At 37.8% G+C, this 21,617-nt stretch overlaps 1 long non-coding RNA gene across 5 annotated transcripts; it reads right to left on the bottom strand.

The window, feature by feature from the left end:
- Positions 1 to 1,544: 1,544 nt before the first annotated feature.
- LOC102155445 lies at positions 1,545 to 21,550 on the bottom strand. 5 transcript variants are annotated; one of them, XR_005383260.1, is made up of 4 exons: positions 21,444 to 21,550; positions 12,326 to 12,390; positions 8,711 to 8,849; positions 1,545 to 1,884 (listed from the first exon to the last, which is right to left on the bottom strand). It is a non-coding gene; the product is annotated as an uncharacterized LOC102155445 (long non-coding RNA). The 5 variants fall into 5 exon arrangements; XR_005383263.1 differs by lacking the exon at positions 1,545 to 1,884 and adding an exon at positions 1,972 to 3,112; XR_005383264.1 differs by lacking the exon at positions 1,545 to 1,884 and adding an exon at positions 6,961 to 7,074.
- Positions 21,551 to 21,617: the final 67 nt, after the last annotated feature.

Raw genomic sequence — 21,617 nt, 5'->3', positions numbered from 1 at the left:
CCCTGCATGGAGCCCGCTTCTCCCTCTGCCTGTGTCTCTGCCTCTCTCTCTCTCCCTGTGTCTCTCATGAATAAATAAATAAAATCTTTAAAAAAGAAAAAAATATCTCCCGTGTTCTTCATTATATGCTGTAGTACTAAGTTTCTATCTGGTGTCATTGCTGTTCAGTCTGAAATTTTCCCTTAGCATTTCTTGCAGGATAGTTCTGTTTGTAATAAACTCTCTGTTTTGTTTTGTATTTTTTATTATTGTTAATTCTCCAAGTATATGCTGAGCACAAATATGAGCAAGGCACTAAATAATTGTCTAATGTCTTCGTAAGGAAAGCGGTTGTTTTGATATTGTTTTGAAATTCTATTTTAAAACACTTTGCTTTTAGTATAGACTGAAAAATAAGCAGCAGCAATGCCAGCTGAGAAACTGAAATTCAAGTAATTTCATGGAAAGGAAAAGTGATTCATCCAAAGAAATCTGAGTTAACAACAACAAAACTTAGTTCATTAACATTATCACTATCTGTACACTTAAACTTTATGATTTAGAATTAGAACAGTTGTTTTAACAAGTTATTTTCAAAAAGAAGCTGTAAACAGTTACTGATTTAAGGCCACAATGGCAAATAATTGGTTCAATAATTTTAGGATTATTGACATTTCTACGTAAATAAGAGATAAGCAGTAATTTCAAAGTGTGTGTGTGTGTGAGAGAGAGACAGGGAGACAGAGAGAGAGAGACAGCAAGAGAGAGAGAGACTACTAAAATATGGAAGAGGCAAAAGAATATGCCTATAGCACCTTATTTTTAGGTTAGGAAAGTTGTGTTGTTGTTTTTAATGACCAGGTTTTTATAAATGTTTGGGTTTTGTCCCCTCCTACTCACTATAGAAAGTAGAAAAGCATATAAGAGTCATAGTAATCACTACCAATCTTTTTGGCTTACTCAGTTCATTCGTTCTTTTCTTTTTAAAGATTTTATTTATTTATTCATGACAGACACGAGAGAGAGAGAGAGAGAGAGAGAGAGGCAGAGACACAGGCAGAGGGAGAAGCAGGCTCCATGCAGGGAGCCTGATGTGGGACTCGATACCGGGTCCCTGAGATCAGGACCTGAGCAGAAGGCAGATGCTCAACCACCGAGCTACTCAGGCGTCCCTAATCAGTTCTTTCTTAAGGCATAAAGCCAAATCTGACAGTATCTGCTACTTTATCTTGTCAGGTATATTTTAGTTTGAAGTAAAACAAACTTTATGTTTATGATGCAGAAGTTTTATGGTACATCATCCCAAGAATTCTGGCTGCTTGCCACTACACAGAGTTTTAGGGATTGGAAGTAACTGGCTTAGACACATATTCATTCATTCATTCATTCATTCATTCATTCATTCACAATCGAGTCTAGTTTTAGAAGTATCTTTGTAATTTCTTTTCTCATTTTTATGACCATCCAATTATCCATTACATTATTATCATTATTTTTTGAACCATGTATGTTGAAATTCTGATTTAAATTTATGTACAAGGATTGAGTATTGAACTGGATGTACCCTCTCACATAGGGATAAATTATGCCACATAGGAATCGAAAACAGAACTAACCCAGAGAGTGATTTTTGACATCTGATTTTTTTCTAGAGGTTTCTTTAGTCCTGGTCTTTGGAGAGAAGTCAGAACAACTCAGGACAGCTGGGGGATATGGCAATTTTATAATGAGTAAATTCAAATTTTATATTGAGTATCCAAGCTGATCACTTGTTAGTGGGAACTTCTGAAAAATCAGATCATGTTCATCAATCAACATTTAACAAGCGTCTCCTTTGTTGCCTGACACTGTTGCAAATACTGTGAGAAACATAAAAATCTGTAAGACGAATAGAGGACCCACATCCTGTTGGAAAAGAAATACAATTGTCAAGAACAATCAAATGCTAAATGTTGTAGTGATATACTAATCATAGGTTCCATAAAGAGACTCTGTGGATTGGAAAAATTAATGAGGTTTCACAAAAGGAAATAGGGAATCACTTGAAAGCTTATTAACCTTGGTTCTAATCTGGATGGGATGACTATGAAGCAAAAACAACCAACCACCCAGATTTGTTTGTAGAAATGACTTAGAAAACCTAAGGAATGAGTGGCGTTAGCCTCAATTTGAAGGAGAGATGTTCAACAGATTAAATTCTGGCCTGTGCTGAGCTATTGCACTAGTTTTCTATTGCTGCATAACAAATTACTACAAATTTACCGGCTTACAACAGCACATATTTATTAGCCTATAGTTTCTCTGGGTCAGGAGTCTGGGCACAGCTTCCCCCTGTTCAGAGATTCATAGGGCTGCAATCAAGATGTTGATTAGGCTGCATTCTTGCCTGGGGGCTCAAAGGGAAGTATCTGCTTCCAAATTCAATTAAACTCTTGGCTGAATTCTATCCTTGGGGCTTTGTGACTTTGGGGGTTGTCATTGGTTGCGGGCTGGAGGTCCAAGAGGACACCCAAATTTCCTGCAATGTGAACCTTTCCGCAAGCAGTCACAACAGGACCGTTTGCTTCAAGGCCAGCAGGTCTTGGTCTTGGTCTTGGTCTTGGTCTGCTAAGAGATCATATGATCTTAGTGATTCATCTGTGTATCTATCTGTGTGCCACAGGTCTCCTGAGATACAGATAGACAGACAATAGCTAGCTGACTAACCTAGTCATGGGATAACATCCTAACGCTTTTGGCATGTATTTTTTGGTTAAAACCAACTCACAGGTCCTTCCTGTATTCCAAAAGAGGAAAACTCATTAGCTGTCACCTTAGGGTGTGTCCACCTACTATTAAATATGAAATAATATATTTCTATCATATTTTATTGTGATATAAATAATATCTTAAGTTGGTGATCTTAAATAATCTCTTTCTCCTCCCTAAATCTCAATGATCTTAAATAATCTCTTTCTCCTCCCTAAATCTCAATGTTGAAAGACAGTTCAACATGTGTCTCCTCACACTTCTGCACATCTTCTGAGTAAGGCATTTGTTCTGTTTGCACAGATGTTTGTATAGCTAATGTCTCCCCTCCAGGGCAGATGACAGATTTGCTTCTTGACCATGGTGATAAGATAATTTTTCCTTCCTGGAAAACATTAGGCAGGTTTGTTAGTATCGTCACTGTAAGATTGAGAAATTCCTAAACTCAAGATTCCTTGGCTATGACACAAATCCACTGCATGTGCAGCATCCACCAGAGTACATCACCCTGATGAGACTTGGGAAGCAATGGGAATCAATTTGGACATGAAGTTCATATTGCCTGCTGTGCCCTGGATACTAAAGTGCTTTGTCTCAGACACAGGGGTCTTGTGTCTTTGCCAGCATCTATGAAACTTTGGGCAGGCTAATGCTTTAATGCTTGTAAGCAGGGCAAAATCTTAAACCCTTCACAATTCTTGGCACTCGTTTTTCCTCTACGTGATTTAAGAGATTAGGGTGAAGTTATTTCTAAAATTCTTTTCTTTCCTTCTTTCTTTCTTTCTTTCTTTCTTTCTTTCTTTCTTTCTTTCTTTCTTAGCAACTTCATACTTCTTTTTTTAAAGTTTATTTGTTTATTTTTTAGTAATCACTACACTTAACATGGGGCTCAAACTCATGATCCTGAGATCAAGAGTCACATGCTCTACTGACTGAGCCAGCCAGGTGCACCCAAGATTCTTTTCATGTTTAATCTTTGATATTTGGATACTCTAATTGGTTCTGTCATTTTCATCATTGTCATGGAAGAACTCAACCATTTTTGTATTTGATTTCCTTAATGAGGTGTTTAACTAAACACTCCACAATAGTCTGAAGATAGTCAAGATTATTTAAAGCCACCTTTTGCAAATAAGGAAATTAAATTTATTTTAATTTACTGGTACTGATGTGATGTATTGACCATTTGGGAAAAAAATCTGTTAGCATACTGTTTGATTGGGAATCAGGTATTTATCCCTTAGCTCATGTCTTTGTTTTAGTTTTTTGTTTATGGCAATGTTCCCAAATTGCCATGAACAAAATTCCATCCTCTGTGCTTTTTGTAAAGTCATGTTTAAATAGAAGTCACTGAAATATCCTACATCCTGTATTTTGTTCAAACTTTTCCTCTCTCACATTTTCAAACGTTAAATTGTCTGTTGTTAATTAGCATTTCTTAATTGATCTTTTTTGTTTATTATGAAAAAAATGCTTTGGCAGGAGATCGAATTGCAGTGAACCATAGAACAGGGTTGGGAGCCTGAGAAGGCATCCTGAAATAAACTCATACCGGCAGACAAAGTACATAGATATGGCAAATAGGTGTTCCACAAAGCTTATGTACCTTGCCCAAGTTCAAACAATTCTTAAGTGCTGTCAGAACTTTATCCTAAAGATAAATAACTTCTCAGTGGATTGGGAATTTTTTTTCAGTGAAGAGTCACACAAGAGACAGAAAAAAAAAATCTTGTGTTGAATTTATAAAAATGAACCTTAAATTTTAAGAAATCTATTACATTTCCACTCATCATTAATTTGGAACAACGAACAAAATAAGAAATCATCAAAGAAAGATAGGTAAGATTGAACAGAGAGGGACAGAGACCAAGAGCTATAAGATTCTTTGAGGACACCCCCCTCTTTCTTGCATCTCACCTTCCTGCTCTGTCAGGTTAGTTCTAGAAGCATTTAGCATGCCATCATTCGTTTTGTGATTGAAAGCCCTCTCTTGACTACACATTCCTCTTGAAATACCTCCCCATCTCTCTGCTTCCCTTGCCAGGAAAAAGTCTCCAAAGAGTTGCCTATGCCTATAGTTCTTTATTTCTTCTTTCATCTCACTTCAGTCAGGTTTCCTGCCCTGTATCCACAAAAACTGCCTTTGCCCAAGTCATCAGGGATGCCTGTGTTGTCTTCTTCAACACATATTTCTGGTTCTTATCTTACTATACCTCTCACTGTCATCTAACAAAGGTGATGATCTTTTCCTTCAAAAAACACTAAAACACTTCTCTCTATAACATCATTCTTGACCGATTGGCCTCCTCTGTCATTGGCCTCTGTTTCTCAGTCTTTCCCTGGCTTCTCCTGGATGAAGCTAGGGGAGAAGGTTTTATTCCTAAAGGAGAAAATGAACTGAGGAAGAGAAAAAGATGAGTTTCAGGAGATCCAACACAAATGAGAGGGAAGGGAAATCCCCTGGAAGAGGAGTAAGGGAGATATTATAATGATGGCTGGGCAGCAGGCCCAGAGATAAAGCAGTCCAGATTGGATCAGGAGGGCAGAGCACAGCAAGAAGATGAATGGTAGAATGTGCTTCTGCCAAGAAGTTGAGTGTGATAGGCACGTAGAAATCCAGGTTAATTAAAAAGAGGTGGTTATTGAATATAGGTAAAATGAAAGTTATATGAAAAGAAAGAGAGCATCATAGCTAAGGTATAGATAGTATTTATACTTATAATAATGTAAATACTGAGTATTTATTTGAAATTGTTTTATGTCTGTAGGAAGGATGAAAGAAACAGAAAACTGCTTGGGGGACAGGGAATTAATTCTCATGTTCTACAGAGGATATTCATTAAAAAGTGGCTAAAACTGAAAAATTACCAAGTAGCATTATAAATATGTTATTTAGAGATGGGAGTTAAATGCCAAATGAGAAAGCCAAAATAGTTGGAAATGGTTGCCTCTGTGGAAGAAAATGGAGGGGTCAAGTGGGTACTGCTTTTTGTAATAAACCACAAAGAAATATTTGGAATTAAGCATACATGTTAAAAAAGAATGAAATTAGGCAGAAGAGAGGTTAAACAATGTCATTAAAATGAATAATCAACACTGGTTTCAGTGTTGATGCTAAAACCCTCGCTTAAATGTGGGAGAGTTTTATAAAGAATTGGTAGGAAGGTGGAGGGCTTTTTATTCAATTAATCTTTATAAAAATAATTCTGTCACTTGATACAATCTTAGGTGATGATGTGACCATAGGCAGACCAAACTGGAAGCACAGAATACCTGGGTCATGGTCAGTGATGGTGAGAATCACAGCTTTCAGGGCTATTCACATTCATCTCTTGGTGGTAAACTCAGAGACCACATTCTTAGTCTAATATGGTTTATATTAAGCATGTATTATGTGTTATAGCCAAGCTTGTAAGAAAATTCTATTTTACTAAAAGCCTTTGAGGAAAATCATTCTTTCTCTGAAGAACTCTGTATTCATAGTTCTCATGTTACAGAATTCATTTTTAATGAGGAAAAAGTCATCAAGCAGAGGTGACCTATTAAAGTTAAAACACACCTAGAAAACTAGGATTATTTTAGAAATGTTGTTACAGGGGGTATCTGGGTGATTCAGTCGGTTAAGCCTCTGACTTCAGTTCAGGTCATGATCTCAGGGTCCTGGGATCAAGCCCTGGTTGGTCTCCCCTCACAGTTGGGAGTCTGCTTCTACCTCTCCTTTATCTCCCCCCCCCCCCCCCCCCCCCCGCTTATGTTCTCTCTCTCTCAAATAAATAAGTAAAATTTTAAGGGGCGCCTGGGTGGCTCAGTTGGTTGAGGATCTGCGTTTGGCTCAAGTCATGATCCCAGGGTCTTAGGATTGAGTCCCATATCAAGCTCCCAGCTCAGCGAGGAGTTCGCTTCTTCTCTGTCCCCCACCCCACTCCTGCTCTTTATCTCTCAAATTAATTAATTAATTAATTAAATTAAAAAGAAATGTTGTTACAGGATGATAGTAGCACATACCCAAGATTGTAAGTCCACAGACTTAGATTTAAATAAAACTCTTCAGTTAAAATTCCAAAATTTAAAGAAAATTCCTCTGTTAAAAAATGAAAGCGTGACAGCATATGATTTGTGATTGGCAGGAGATAATTTTCCTATAGCCTGTATATGTCTGTGGGGTTGAGCTCTGGGTTGAACTCTTTTTAAATGAACTTAGATGGGGAAAACTATTCTATGGAAAGAGTCTTGCCTGGTTGAGTTTCTGCAGAGCTGAGATCTGATAAGGGCTAGACATCCATTTCCAAAATGGTTCTTTTCCTTCGTTGCATCCTAGGAACCTTCTGACTGTGCTCCTTTAAGAGACTTAAAACATGACTCTTTGAGGAAATGCCCTTGTTTTCCAGCCAGTCTTGCCAACCCTTCCCTTGGAAGAGGGAGAGCAGCAATCGAACTTGTAGAGTGGGTTGGATGGTGTCCCCCCAGAAGATATGTCGACTTGGAACCCGTGAATGTGATTTTATTTGGAAAATGTGTCTTTGGAATTATAGCTAAGTTAAGCATTTCCAGAAGAGATCATCCTGGATTCGAGTGGGCCTAAATCCAATGAGAAGTATTCTTGCAGGAGAAGAGAAAGGGAGGAGAAGGGAAGAAGGTCATGTGAAGACAGAGGCAGAGGATGGAGTGATGCACATACAAGACAGGAACACCCAGGATTGCCAGCAGCTCCCAGAAACTAGAAGGGAGGCATGGAACAGATGTTCCCACAGTGCCTCCAGAAGGAACTAACCCTGCTGAGACCTTGATTTCAGACGTCTGCCCTCCAGAACTGTGAAAAAATAAATTTTCGTTGTATAAAGGCACCCAGTCTGTGGTAGTTTTTAATGATAGCCCCAGGAAACGAATGCACAGCTGCTCCAGTTTGACTGTTCCCAGCAGACTACCACCTACCCCCTCACCCCCCACCCAGCTAGGTCTGCCCTCTTCCTGCTACCTGTCTAGCTCTCTTCAGGAGACAGGGAAGTCAGCCAACATGTAATACTTTTCTAAATACTCACGTGCTACAAAAAAGCTTTGTATTTTTTTAAGCATTTCTCCCAATTTGACAAAGGTTATTAATTTAACAAACATCTGGTGAAGAGATGGCTTAATCTGCAGAAAAAGCCAGATCTCAGGGAAGCTGCAGTAAGGCAACGGGTGTCTGAAATCATAGGAAGATCAGTGCTGCCCATTCAGGTAATAGTCGTCGTGGATCTAAGATGTACCAGGCACCAGGGAGACCACGAGGCTGAGTCGGATGTCATTTCTGCCTTCAGGGTTATTAAGTCTTGTAAAGGAGGGAAGACATAATTTTAAACAACCTTCAGAGCAGAAAAGGCTTGATGTTATCAAGGACAAATAAGGTTCTGTAGGAAAAGTTTTTTTTTTTTTTTTTTTTTTTTAATGTAGCCAGTGCAAGACTGCTTTATAAAAGGTTTTTGTTTTTGTTGTTTTGTGTGTATCCATTTTTTTTTTTTAAACTAAGTTGCTTCTTTAAGACCCAGGTCAATCATCATTCCTACTGGGAAGACTTCTCTGACCATCCAGTCTTCTGTGATCTGAGACTTTAAGGTTTCCCTATTTCAGCAATTAGGACATTTAATCATGAAGGTTTGTTTCCACATCTTACTTCTCTCACTTGACTGTGACCAGATTTCGAGTGTGTGCATGTGGCTACTTTTTATAGCACAGTGCTGGGCACATAATTGCTATACTAACAAATAAACGAATGCTTGCTGTTAGAGATGGTTGGAGGACAGGCAGCCCAAAGAGAAGCAATGGCATGAAGAGAGGCACAGAGTAAGAGGTAAAAAGGTGTCTACGTTGAACAATGTCTTCTTTACAATTTTGCCAGAGGCTGATTTCACTTATACATGTATGTCATCAAGGATGCCCTTCAGCTGCAGGTAACAGAAGTTAACCATATTGGTTTCTAAAACAGAGGGAATTTTTCCCCCCTTACCCGAGACTCTAGGTATAAGCAGCTGAGGGCTGAGTCATCAATGTCCCAGGCTTTCTTCCTCTTCTCATCCCACCATCTTCAGTAAGCAGCTTTACCTCAGGATAACTTCATGGTCATAGTCTAGCTTCATATCTGTGTTCTAGGCAGGACAAAGAAGCAAAAAGAAGGAAGAATCATGCTCATGTCAGGAAAATAAAACTTTCTCGGAAATCTCCAATAGATGTCTATGTGTCATCGATCAAAACTGTATGTAGCTAGCTGTAAGGGAGGCTGAGAATGCCTATCTTTTAGCAGGACTCTTTGTTTTCATAAATCTTTTTTTTTTGAGATTTTATTTATTTATTCATGAGAGACACACAGAGAGAAGCAGAGGCATAGACAGAGGGAGAAGCAGGCTCCCTGTAAAGAATCTTATGTGGGACTCAATCCCAGGATCCCGGGATCATGGCCTGAGCCAAAGGCAGACGCTCAACCACTGAACCACCAGGTGCCCCTATTTTCATAAATCCTATTGGAAAATTGGTTGTGGAAAATGAACATTCGCTAGATTAGCACAGTCTCCTATGACATGGATGGAAAGCAGAGAAGGAATCTCATTATTGCCTAGGGTTCACTGTAAGAGGCGACGCTTAAGCATCTTGACCCATCCCAGTTCAGGAGACCATTTACCACTGGCCTCACATCGCCCACTAGGGCTGCTTTTTTCGCAGTATCATGCATAATGGAATAGAGTCTTTGTGTTCCTTTTAAGGAGGTTTCTTCAAAACTCCCACAGTCCTGAACAGGAAAACAGCCTACAGACCAAAGATGGAGGAAAGGACATAATTCCATGCACACTAAGTTTCTGCAGTCTGTCATATGGGTCACTATGTAACCATTGACATTTCTGAGGGCCACCAAGATTCCTCTGACTTTTTGGTTTATGTTTAGTATTTCTAAATTCGGACAATTTGAGACTTTTTGCACAAAGAATTTTGTTTGTGACACTGAAAATTATTTTATTAATGGACTATGGACAAATCCTAAAATAATCATAGAATCCTGAAAAATGTCACAGATAATTAGCCATATTACCCATCATACATATGGATTCTTGCCCTTGGATTCTGTTATTCTTTACTAATTGTATTTTCTGTATCTCCAGACGCTATTTATGACCCTCTGAACCCTCCTAAGCCAGAAATTTATTCACAGCAAGAATGCTGTAAAAACATGGTTCATTTTATTTCTCCTACAAGTGATGTACCTCCTGGAATGATGCTATAGCATCATGAAAGCTCATCAAAATAATTGTAAAATGTGTATCAAATTATGTTTTGAACAACATTGAGCACCATATTTAACAATAATGTTACATACAATTGCTCCCTAATTCTGTTTTTTTAATGTGTGCTATAGATTTTCTTGTAAGATACTGTTCAGTATATATTTTGGGGTCACCCTGTGAAGATATAGCAGGAAAGAAGCCATCTGGAAGCTGACACCAGAATTGGCCAACACCTTGATCTCAGACCTCCAGCCTCTAGAACTGTGAGAAAATAAATTTCTGTTGTTTAGGCCACCCAGTCTATGTATTTTGTTATGGCAGCCTGAGATGACTAAATAGGAAAATCTGTCCTTGAAGTATCCTAGTAAGTTTTGCTTTAAATGTAATTGCAAGAGGGGTGTCTATGTGATGTGTCAGTTAAGCATCCAACTCTTGGTTTCAGCTGGGGTCCTGATCTCAGGGTTGTAAGATTGAGCCCTCATTGGGCTCCATGCTCACTGTGGAGTCTGCTTGGGATTCTTTCTCCCTCTCTCTCTGTCCTTCCCCCCAGCTTTCTCTTTTTCTCAAATAAATAAATCTTTAATTGCCAGGAAAAAAAATCATATAGCCATGGCTAGCTTCATGGAAAGCTGGGAAAGTATATGGCCAAATGCAATGAGAAGCACTACTGGCTTATTTCAGTCATGACTGATCATGTTGTCTGGATGCATCATTACTCCTAACAAATCTTCTGTTGACGGGGAAGGAGGGTAGTACCTATCAGATAGGTGAATGACCTTTCTGCCACAGAGCCTGGAACAATTAGAGAAATTTACACAGAAATTATATCCAAGAAAAAAAAAAAGAAATTATATCCAAGGAAATATATTGATAGCAGTGACCTTCACATATCTTCAGAATTAGAGAAGCAAACAGATAATTGTGGAATTACAGAGATGATAATATGGAGCAGATAAGACTTATGTGCTGGAGGATCTTGCCAAGCCTCAAACCTGTGAATTCCAACCATATGCATATAGTTTATCCTGCATTCTCAGTGAGTGCTGCATCCGTACAGTCAGTAGAATGAGCCAGAATCCTGAGAGCATTCTTGGCCTCTCTGTCACCCCCACCACATCTAGTCAGTCACCAAATTATGATGATTCTATTTCTAATATCCTTTGTATATATCTTTTTCTTTCCCCAAACTACTTATATTATCTTGAATACAGGCCTTCCTTCCATCTCTGGATAAGAGGCTTCTCATGTCCCGTGTTTTCCCCTGTAGTATGACTTCCATGTTGTAGCCAATGTATAACATGAAGCTGGTTATCCCCATTTACCATTTTTCCATTGTCCCTCAAGACCTTCTGGATAAGGCCCAATGTCCCTTAGAATTTGACCCCAGTTGGTTTTCCCTGTCTCATCTACTCCACCACTGTTTGTCCAGCCATGCAAATCTACTTGCAGTTGCCGCAGTGTCCAGCTCTCTCATACTCCAGCCTTAGCATATGCTACTCCCTCTTGACACTGAATACAATCACTCAGCTTCTTCACTTGGTAAACTCCTACAATTTATTCTTCAAGATTTATCTCCTGTGTCATCTGATCCTTTAGACTGAGTTAGATCTCTTTATTCTCTGTTTATCTTTTTTTTTGCTATAACTCTGTGGCAAAACCCTTAATTATAGTGAAAGGAGAGTTTTGTTGAGAACCTACTCTGTGCTATACATTAGTTTGTGTACTTTTACAGACCATCTCATTTAATCCACAAAACACCACACTGTAAGAATTGTTACAAATTCCACTCAGCACAGAATGATTCCATTAGATATGGAAAGGATAACTGTATTTGTATTATATGGGATTTTGTACAGCAAAGGGCTATAACAATGTTTTCCCCAATATCATATATTAGTAATCACCATTTGCTTCTTTTCAAATCAGAAGTTGTGACGTATCTCCAGCATAATTTCTGCAGACTGCTATAACAACAATTGATGGTTACCTCCTCCAAGACTATTTTAAAAATTGTTTTAAAAGATTTATTCCTTTATTGTAGAGAAAGAGAGAGAGTGTGCATGCATGCATGAGCTGGGGGAGGGAGGGAGGGAGAGAGAGAGAGAGAGAATCTCAAGCCTACTCCACCAAGCATGGAGCCTAAAGGAGGACTTAATGCCATGACCCTGAGATCACAACTCAGCTGAAATCAAGAGTTGGATGCTCAACTGACTGAGCCACCTAGGCGCCCCTTCCAAGGATATTTAAATTGATCTTCGTATATCAAAGGACCTCCTCCCCAACCCCTTATTGGCTGCTGAACTTTATCATTAGTTATGTCCATCAGGTGTTTGAAGGTGCTCACTTACCATAAAATGTGCATTTTAACATTTGTTGTGAAAGTTGGTTGTAGCATCTTGCAGCATCTCTAACACTGTCAATTTGTTTGCCATTCATCAGCCATTAAGAATTCACAGTAGTCAACAAAACATGAAATAATAGCAGAAACAAAGATCATGTCAGAGTAAACAGATCAGTTGGCTGGGAGCATATGATATTGCTCAGTCTGTGTGTTGGTTGATGAGTCATGAGAAAAATATATATTAATTTTACTGTTCAATGGAGTAATAAATACATTCTTCTCTTAAAAAATATAAAACTTTTTTCTAAGACCGACAGCCTCTAAGAAACCAGCACTCTACAGGACAGAACTAGACAAGGGGTATTGTGCTTACAGGAGATATAACTGATCAGAGAGACTGAGAAATGGCCCAAATCCTCTTTCCTAGGATCAGTTAGAATTTGAACCCAAGTCTGCCTTGCATTTGGTAGGTGTTCTTTTCACAGTACCATTCACCCTCTCTGTAGCACTTGCCACATGCTATTGTGATTATTTTTAATTAATTAATTAATTAGAATTGGGGGAGCAGAGGGAGAGGGACAAGCAGACTCCCTGCTGAAGACAGAGCCTGACGCAGGGCTGGATCCCATGACCCCAAGATCATGACCTGAGCTGAAATCAAGAGTCAACGCTTAACCAACTGAGCCACTCAGCTGCTCCTCATTACTTTTTTTTTTTTAACTGTCTCCTTTTTGAAGTTGAGGAAATCCTGAATGTCACCATTTTCATAGCAACCAAAAGGTAGTGTTAAACATCTGACCACTTGATTTGTTAAAATTTGTTATTATACATCATGATCATACTGTGCATATGTTTTATTATTACAGAATTAGAAAGACTGCCTCCAGCTAGTCCAGGAAGTAGGATCACAGCTGAGAGGAGCCAAAGAGAGTTTCTGAACAAGTCCAGGAAAACACTATTGTATTTTGGGCTACATGACTGCTGAATTGTCAGTTATACTTTTCAGTTGCACTGCTGCTACATTGAAGCAGTATAACCTAGAGGATGTAATCATAATTGACCTTCAATTAATTTATTAATTTATCTCCAATTGCTCCATTAAATTTATTCTTTGGAGTGACTTCCTTTCCCTGAGTGAAACTGTGATTGCATTAAAATATTTCTGGCTATTCATAGGTAAAACAGTCCAGAAATCAAATGTCCACTTCCATTTAATAGTACAGATTCCAAACTGAACTTAAAATTGAGGGTTCTCTTCTCTCTTGCTAGGGTTTGTTTCGGGCAGGAAGCCTAAAGTAAAGTAGAGGTACAGAGTTGGCTTATTTTATCTTTGCTCATATCATGCCTATCCCTTTCCATTATTTAGCTATCTCACTGGGGTTTTGGAATCCTGGGGAATTGAGGCAGGGTGATGGAAGAGAAGTAAAGGATAAAAGTACTTATGTGACCAAAACCCTTAAGGATGGGCTTCTAAGTCTCTGGGACAGCAGTTATTTCTCTTCCTCAAAGCATTTAAAAAAATAGTTTTATTGATATATAATTCACATACCAATTGCTAGCCACAAAAAGAAACAAACTGCCGGCACATGGGACAACATAGATGGATCTCAGAAATACTATGATGAGAAAAAACATTATGCTGAATGAAAGAAGTCAGATATAAAAGGGGACATATGTGTAATTCAATTTATATGATATTCAAGAACAGGCAAAACTAAACTTTAGCGATGGAAATCAGATCTCATTGATTGCTTGTAGCAGAGATGGGGTAGATTGACTGCAAAGCAGTGGGGGTGGGTCATGGATTTTTTTTGAGGGGTGGAAAACTCTTCTGTTTCTTGATCTGGTCAAGGTTACATGGCTATACATGTGTCAAAAGTCACAAAATTGTATACTAAAATCTTTGTATTTTACTGTATGTAGATTATATGATAATAAAAATTATTTTTTAATTAAGAAAAAATAGAATTCATATAACCTAAAATTCATCACTTAGGAGTGATTTTTAGTATATTCTAGAGTTGTGCAAATATGTTTAAACAGCTCCAGAAAATTTTCATCAGCCCAGAAAGAAATTCCATGGGACAGCACAGAGAGCTCAGAAGTAAACCCACACATATACAGTCAACTAATTTTCTACAAAGGTGCCAAGAATATTCAGTGGAGAAAGGAGAGTCTCTTCAACAGTGGCATTGAGAAAACTAAATATCCACATGCAAAAGAGTGAAACTGGACCCTTATCTTATGCCATATACAAAAACAACCCAAAATGGATTAAAGACTTACACACGAGACCTGAAACTGTAAAACTCCTAGAAGAAAGCATAGAGGAAAAGCTCCTTGACACTGGTTTTGGTGATGCTTTTTTGGCTCTGACACCAAAAACACAGGGAACAAAAGCAAAAATAAACAAATGATATCTACATCAAACTAAAAGGAAACACAGGAAATTAACCAGCAAAATGAAAAGGCAACTTATGAAATGGGTGAAAATACTTGCAAACTATGTATCCAATAACTCTGTATCCAAAATATATAAGCGAACTTACAACTCAATAGCAACACACACACACACCCACACACAGACACACAATTAAAAAATAGGCAAAGGACCTAAATAGATATTTTCCAAAGAAGACATACAAATGTCCAATAGGCATATGAAAAGATGCTCAACATCATTAATCATCAGAGAAATGCAAACCAAAAGCACAATGAATATCATCTTACACCTGTTAGAATAGCTTTTATCTAAATGATAAAAGATAACAGATGTTGGAAAGGATGTGGAGAAAAGGGAACTTCTGTGCACTGTTGGTGGGAATGCAAATTGGTACAGCCCTTACGGAAAACAGTATGGAGATTTCTCAGAAAATTAAAAATAGAACTACTATATTGTTCAGCAATCCCTTTTTGGGGTATATATCCAAACAGAATGACATCACCATCTCGAAGAATAGCTGCACTCCCACATTCATTGCAGCATTATTCACAGTAGCCAAGTTATGGAAACAACTGAGATGTCTGTGGATGAATGGATAAAGAAATAATATATCTAATGGAACATTATTGGGCAGCCCAGGGGTCTCGGCGGTTTAGCGCTGCCTTCAGCCCAGGGCCTGATCCTGGAGACCCGGGATCGAGTCCCACATTGGGCTCACTGCATGGAGCCTGCTTCTCCCTCTGCCTGTGTCTCTGCGCCTCTCTCTCTCTCTCTCTCTCTCTGTCTCTCATGAATAAATAAATGGAATCTTTTAAAAAAAAATTCTCTCTCTCTCTCTCTCTCAAAAAAAAAAAAAAAAAAAAAAAAAAAGGAACATTATTTAGCCAAAAAAGGGAAGGAAATTCTATTTGCAACAACATGTATGAATCTGGAGGCCATTATGCTGAGTGTAATAAGCCTGACAGAGAAAGACAAATACTGTGTGGTATACTTAATATGTGGAATCTAAAAAATAAATAACAAAAAAAGGTGAACTCATAGACAGTAGAATAGTGGTTGCCAGGAGCTAAGGGAGGGGGAAATGGTGAAATATTGATCAGAGGGTACAAACTTTCAATTATAAAATGAAGTTCTGAGGATCTAATGTACAGCACAGTCGCTATAGTTAATACAACTATATTGTCAATTTGAAATTTGCTCAGAAAATATACCCTAAGAGTACTTATCAAAAAAAAAAAATAACAATGGTAGGTGATGGGTGTGTTAGCTTGATTGCAGTAATCATTTCCCAATGTATACAAATATATATAAAATTATCATGTACATTTTAAATATATGATAATTTTGTCATTTATACTTCAATAACGGTGGAAAAAATCGAAATAAAATGTATTTGAAAGGAAAAGAAAAAAGAATATAAAGTTAGGAAAAGACCAAAAAAAAAAAAAAAAAAGGAAAAGAAAAAGAAACCCCATATTCTTTAGCAGCCATCCCTTATTTAACTCCTCTCAGCACCAGGCAACTAGGAATTTGGATTTTGGATAAACATTCTGGGCAAGAATAGTTTATAGGTGATGTTGAGAACTTTATATTTCAATTCCTCAGGTTGAAGGGGAGGAGGCTGGATGATTCTTAGTTTAATCACTTGATGAAGGTGGTGATGGTAAGCTCTTTCCATTACAGAGGTGAATTTTTTCATTGGCATTGAACAAATAATGAGCAAATAATCTGCAGGGTGTTAGGTAGGTGGATACCTACTCAAAATATCACCCAAAATAATTTCACCCAAAGATTTTAGCATCTATTAATAAGCATTTCCTCTACTAGTCATTTTATGGTATGTTATAGATTGAGGATTTTCTATTTTTACCATTTTTCTATATTTATTATCTGGCGTTCATCTATAAGAGTTTTTCTTGCTTCTGAAAAGTCAGGGTAGAGGTTTAACTTTTTCCCTTTAACTACCAATTTTCAGAATAAGGAGTTGGTTTGGTAATCACCTGCGTTGGTGGTAAATGAGGTTTTCCTGACTTTCTCTCTCGTTTTTCTTTCTACAGTTAGTTTCATCTATTATTATTTATAATAATTATGGGTTCAAAATTTCTCAAATTTAATATATAAGCACTTTTCAAGGTATATACTTTTGACATGACCCTATTGATAATTGAATTCTCCTTTAACTCTGGTATAAGATATCCCAGGCTAACTTTATATGCTTCCTGTCCCAAACCTGAAATCTGTAAATCTTCAAGGAGATCAGGCTCTTCTTATGAGGAATAATATGTAGAAACAAATATTTGGGCATTCATTGCATTAATTGTTCCAAGGATGTCATTGCTTTTTGTTTTTTTCATGTGTGTGTGTGCATGCATATCCATATATTTTATATATAAATATATATATTTATATGTATAATTTTTTTTCTTGTCCAAGATTCAGCCTTATTCCTCAATACATGCCCTATCTTTGGAACACTAATATAAAATGTTTTATATTTTAATTAAAAATACAGTTTAGGGATTCCTGGGTGGCTCAGTGGTTTAGCACCTCCCTTCAGCCCAGGGCATGATCCTGGAGTCCCAGGATCGAGTCCCACATCAGGCTCCCTGCATGGAGCCTGCTTCTCCCTCTGCCTGTGTCTCTGCCTCTTTCTCTCTCTCTCATGAATAAATAAATAAAATCTTTAAAAAAAATACAGTTTAAAAATATTTATTTGCCTGCATTTTCTAATTTGAAGATGGAAAAATTATACTGTGAAATCCAATCAGTTTTACATGTCACTATATCTCTAGTTAACAAAAATCAATCTCTTCCGTTGCTTCGAAATCTTCTGTGAAATATTCAAAATTGTTGTCTTTAATGGAGAAAGGATGGGAATCCCCATTAGTTTTAAACTCCATATACGTTTACAACATCCCCTAGAGTGGCTTTGCAACCTTCAAGATTGTTGCTCACTTGCTCAGCAGATGCACCTCTGTAAAGCGTTCTAGGAAACGGATGATGTGGAGAGGAAGCCTGATGCTCAGATGCTTTGGGTCTCCTGGAGCTCCCTGACCAGTTTAGTGGTTTTATTAGGTTTCCTTTGGAACACCACAGCATCTTCAGTCAAAATTGTCACCTGGAGTTCTGTACCTCCCTGCATTCAGTGCTGTGAGCCTGTCCTATTTGAGTCAGAACAACCTAGATCCATTTCTAGAACCCCCATATTTTTTATGTCAATTGTCCTGTAATGGCCTTCATCTTTAGGTGATGGTGCTTCCAACTTCTGCAAAGTATTAACATGACTCTTGTGAGAACATGCACTAGGGACGCCTGGGTGGCTCAGTGGTTGAGCGTCTGTTTTTGGCTCAGGGTGTGATCCCAGGGTCCTGGGATCAAGTCCCACATCAGGCTCCCAGCAGGGAGCCTGCTTCTCCCTCTGTCTATGTCTCTGCCTCTCTCTGCATCTCTCGTGAATAAATACAGAAAAATGCACTAAACTATTTGTATTGTGTATGAATAATCTTGGCATGTGGCCAAAACTCAAGGCTACTGAGATCCTTTGGAAGATGAATCTCCCCTATGAATCAAATCGATTACAACAAAATGACCCTTGCCCATATTTATATTAAATACTATATCATAGTGTGCTCCAAGAAACTGATGTATCACTAGTGTAGCACTTTATTCCTTTTATATTCTTGCATCTTCTTCATTCCAGACTGACATCTTTCAGTTGTTACTCCCAGTCTTTTTTTTTTTTTTTTTTAAAGATTTTATTTATTTATTCATGACAGTCACACACAGAGAGAGAGAGGAAGAGACATAGGCAGAGGGAGAAGCAGGCTCCATGCAGGGAGCCCAACGTGGGATTCGATCCCGGGTCTCCAGGATCGCGCCCTGGGCCAAAGGCAGGCGCCAAACCGCTGCGCCACCCAGGGATCCCAGTCTTTTTGTTTTTAAGTTTATTTATTTAGTAATCTCCACACCCCATGTGGTGCTCAAACCCACAACCCTGAGATCAAGATTTGCATGCTCCTCTGGCTGAGCCAGCCCTGCCCCCTGTTATTCCCAGTCTCCAGAGCAGTAGCCTGGTTCTCCTACTGGTTCATCTCCTATGATTTTATACATGTAATACCTTTATTGTTAGTTTCCTTTATATATAGATCTTCATCTATCTATTGTTGTGAATGTTGTTATACAGAAAATGTAATTTATTGTTCTAACGGATAGCCAGTTGTCTCTAAATCTTTAGTAAATCGTGTGTGTCTCTAGTGATTTGAATTATCTTCTTTATCATATATTATCATATTTATAGTCTGTTTATGAAAAATCAATTCTGTTCCATTGATCTGCTGTGCTTATTTCGCTACCAAAATCACACTGTTTCATTGATGGTAGCTATATAACATAATAAAATCTTATTTAAAACATAAAAAAAAAAAAAAAAAAAGGATTCAGGATTCACAGGATTCACAGACCAGAAAAGTACCATTGTCTTTGTCCCATCTGCTTTTCTTTAAATTTTGACTGTTAAAGTTTTCTGGTCACTTTTTCCTCTACAGTCTTTAACAGTGTCACAATCTGTTACTGTTCTCTTTTGGTTATTGTTTCTATATTTATGTTCAAGCATATCTTCGTCCATTCTTAACTTAATTTGATTTAATTTAAGTTTGTTTTCCTGACTGCCACTTGTGAAAATGTTGGCATCGGCTTCTTCATCATCTCTTGTCCTCCCTAGTCTGCTGGGCGTTGCTTTATGTTTCTGCTTTTGAATTCTTCGCACCCATGCTCTGCTTCAGGCTCTGTATTCTTTGAGAACTTTTATTTCTGCCTGTAATAGCATTTTGCAGCTTCATAATAAATAGTGTCCAGTTTGTTATAAAGTAGGCATTAATACACATCCTCCACTCTTATGAGTCATCGTTTTTGATCTCTTGATACTAAAATCCAGTGGGTATTGAATGATCATGGGGTAACTGGGAACAATAAAATCAGTCACAGGAAGTGAACAGAAAGCAGTTTCCTTTCCTTGCAGTGCACTCATCTGTTGATCCCAAGGTTCTAGAAAGGATTCTGTTCTCATGGCTCTGCTGAGGTGCTCTTGAGAGGCTTCTCAGGAGCATCCATTCTCACTGGAGCCTGACACAGAAGGTCTCTCCCTGCCTTGTTCTCCCTTTTCATGTTTCATAAAAATGTTTCTGTACTTTTCTCTACCTCCTCTCCCACCTCCCACCCCTCTTCTTCCCCTGGAAACTGTTTTCTTTCCTTTTATTTTTTTTCAAGATTTTATTTATTTATTTGAGAGAGAGCGCGCGCAAGAGTAGGAGCAGGAGCAGGGGGAGGAGCAGAGGGCGAAGCAGACTCCCCTCTGAGGAGGGAGCCTGATATGGGGCTTGATCCCAGGACCTTGAGATCATGACCTGAGCCGGAGGCAGATACTTAACCAGCTGAGCCACCCAGTGCCCCCTGGAACCTGTTTTCTTTTTCCTTTTTCTGTCCAGTGTGTTATGATCAATTGTCTTTTGTTTCCAAAGAGACTTGAATTGTATCCTGAGCTGCCAAATATCTTTTTCTTAAGCTTTCAGAAACTCTCCCACCCCCGAGATCCAAGACAGAGATGCATATATTTTAATCATGAACTCACGGCAATATCTGTTACTCAAATTTAATAATACAGGTTTTTTCTCCTCTGAACTCCTTTGATTTTATAATTGTACCTTTCTGTTACATAGTAAATCTTACCTTCAAATTACATGAACAAAGTTTATCATTTGCTGTATCTTAAATAGAAAATGGTTTCAAAATTGTAATACCAATATTCTTACTAATAACAAGCCCACCAAGTGAAGTTGAAAGCTTACTTATACTAGGCCATATCCCATGTGGGATGAAAAGACAGATTACTTTTTTTTTTTCCAAAATGACTTGGAATAATTATTTTTCTATATGGTTATTTGACCAATTTAATGTAAAGTTCAGTTCATTCATTCTACTTTGCTTTCAGTGTAGGAGGTGCTTTTTAACTGTAATTGATTTTATGAATATATAAAACCTTTACATAATTTAAAAGCTAGAAGTGTCTTATGAGGTATCCTCAGTAAAGTCTTGCTTCCATCTCATCTCCAACACCTCATTCTCTGTCTTCATGGGGAGAAAGCATAAAAATAAATATTTTTATTTTTATTCCTCTAGTAGCTGTTTTCTTTCTTCAAAATTAGGCAAATAATATATATTCTTATTTTCTCTCCTTCCTTATATCAAATTTATGGTAACTCGGCACACTGATTAGTACTTTAGCAAAATTTTAAGCTTACTCTTTTTTCTTCTTCTAAATTCCATTTTGGAAAATTTTCAAGGATATACAGCAGTAGAAAAGCTTCATCAACCACAATGTACTTTTTCACTCAGCTTCAACCATTATCAATAAATTGTCAATCCTGTTTTCTCTACTTCTCTATCCTCCCAAATTCTTTTGAAGTAAATCTCACAGGTATTGTTTCATATTTATAAATATTTCAGCATATTTCTCTGAAAGTGAAGAATTCCTTTTAAAAACATAAATAACCATAATATCATTATCATATCTAAAAATTATTGATTTTCTAATGTGATAAAATATTCAATCAGTATTCAAATTTCTAATTATAGAACTGACTCTATTTTGGATACTTTGGAGTCCCCATCTCAAGGGATCTCTTACCTGCAGGCCTTACTATGGGCAAAGGCATCTCACTTCAGGGGTGGGTTAATCCTTCCACCACCAGCTACATGGAATCTGGTGATGTCTTCAGCTTCTCTTTGCTGAGGTCTGTTAGACCTCATAGACAGATTCTAAGATAACCCCACACAGGTTGTCTTGCACATGGCTTACATC

Source organism: Canis lupus, chromosome 33, assembly GCF_011100685.1.
Source record: "Canis lupus familiaris isolate Mischka breed German Shepherd chromosome 33, alternate assembly UU_Cfam_GSD_1.0, whole genome shotgun sequence".
NCBI lineage: Eukaryota > Metazoa > Chordata > Mammalia > Carnivora > Canidae > Canis > Canis lupus.
The sequence above is the reverse complement of the archived record's forward strand: the minus strand, read 5'-3'. Positions and strand labels throughout refer to the sequence as shown.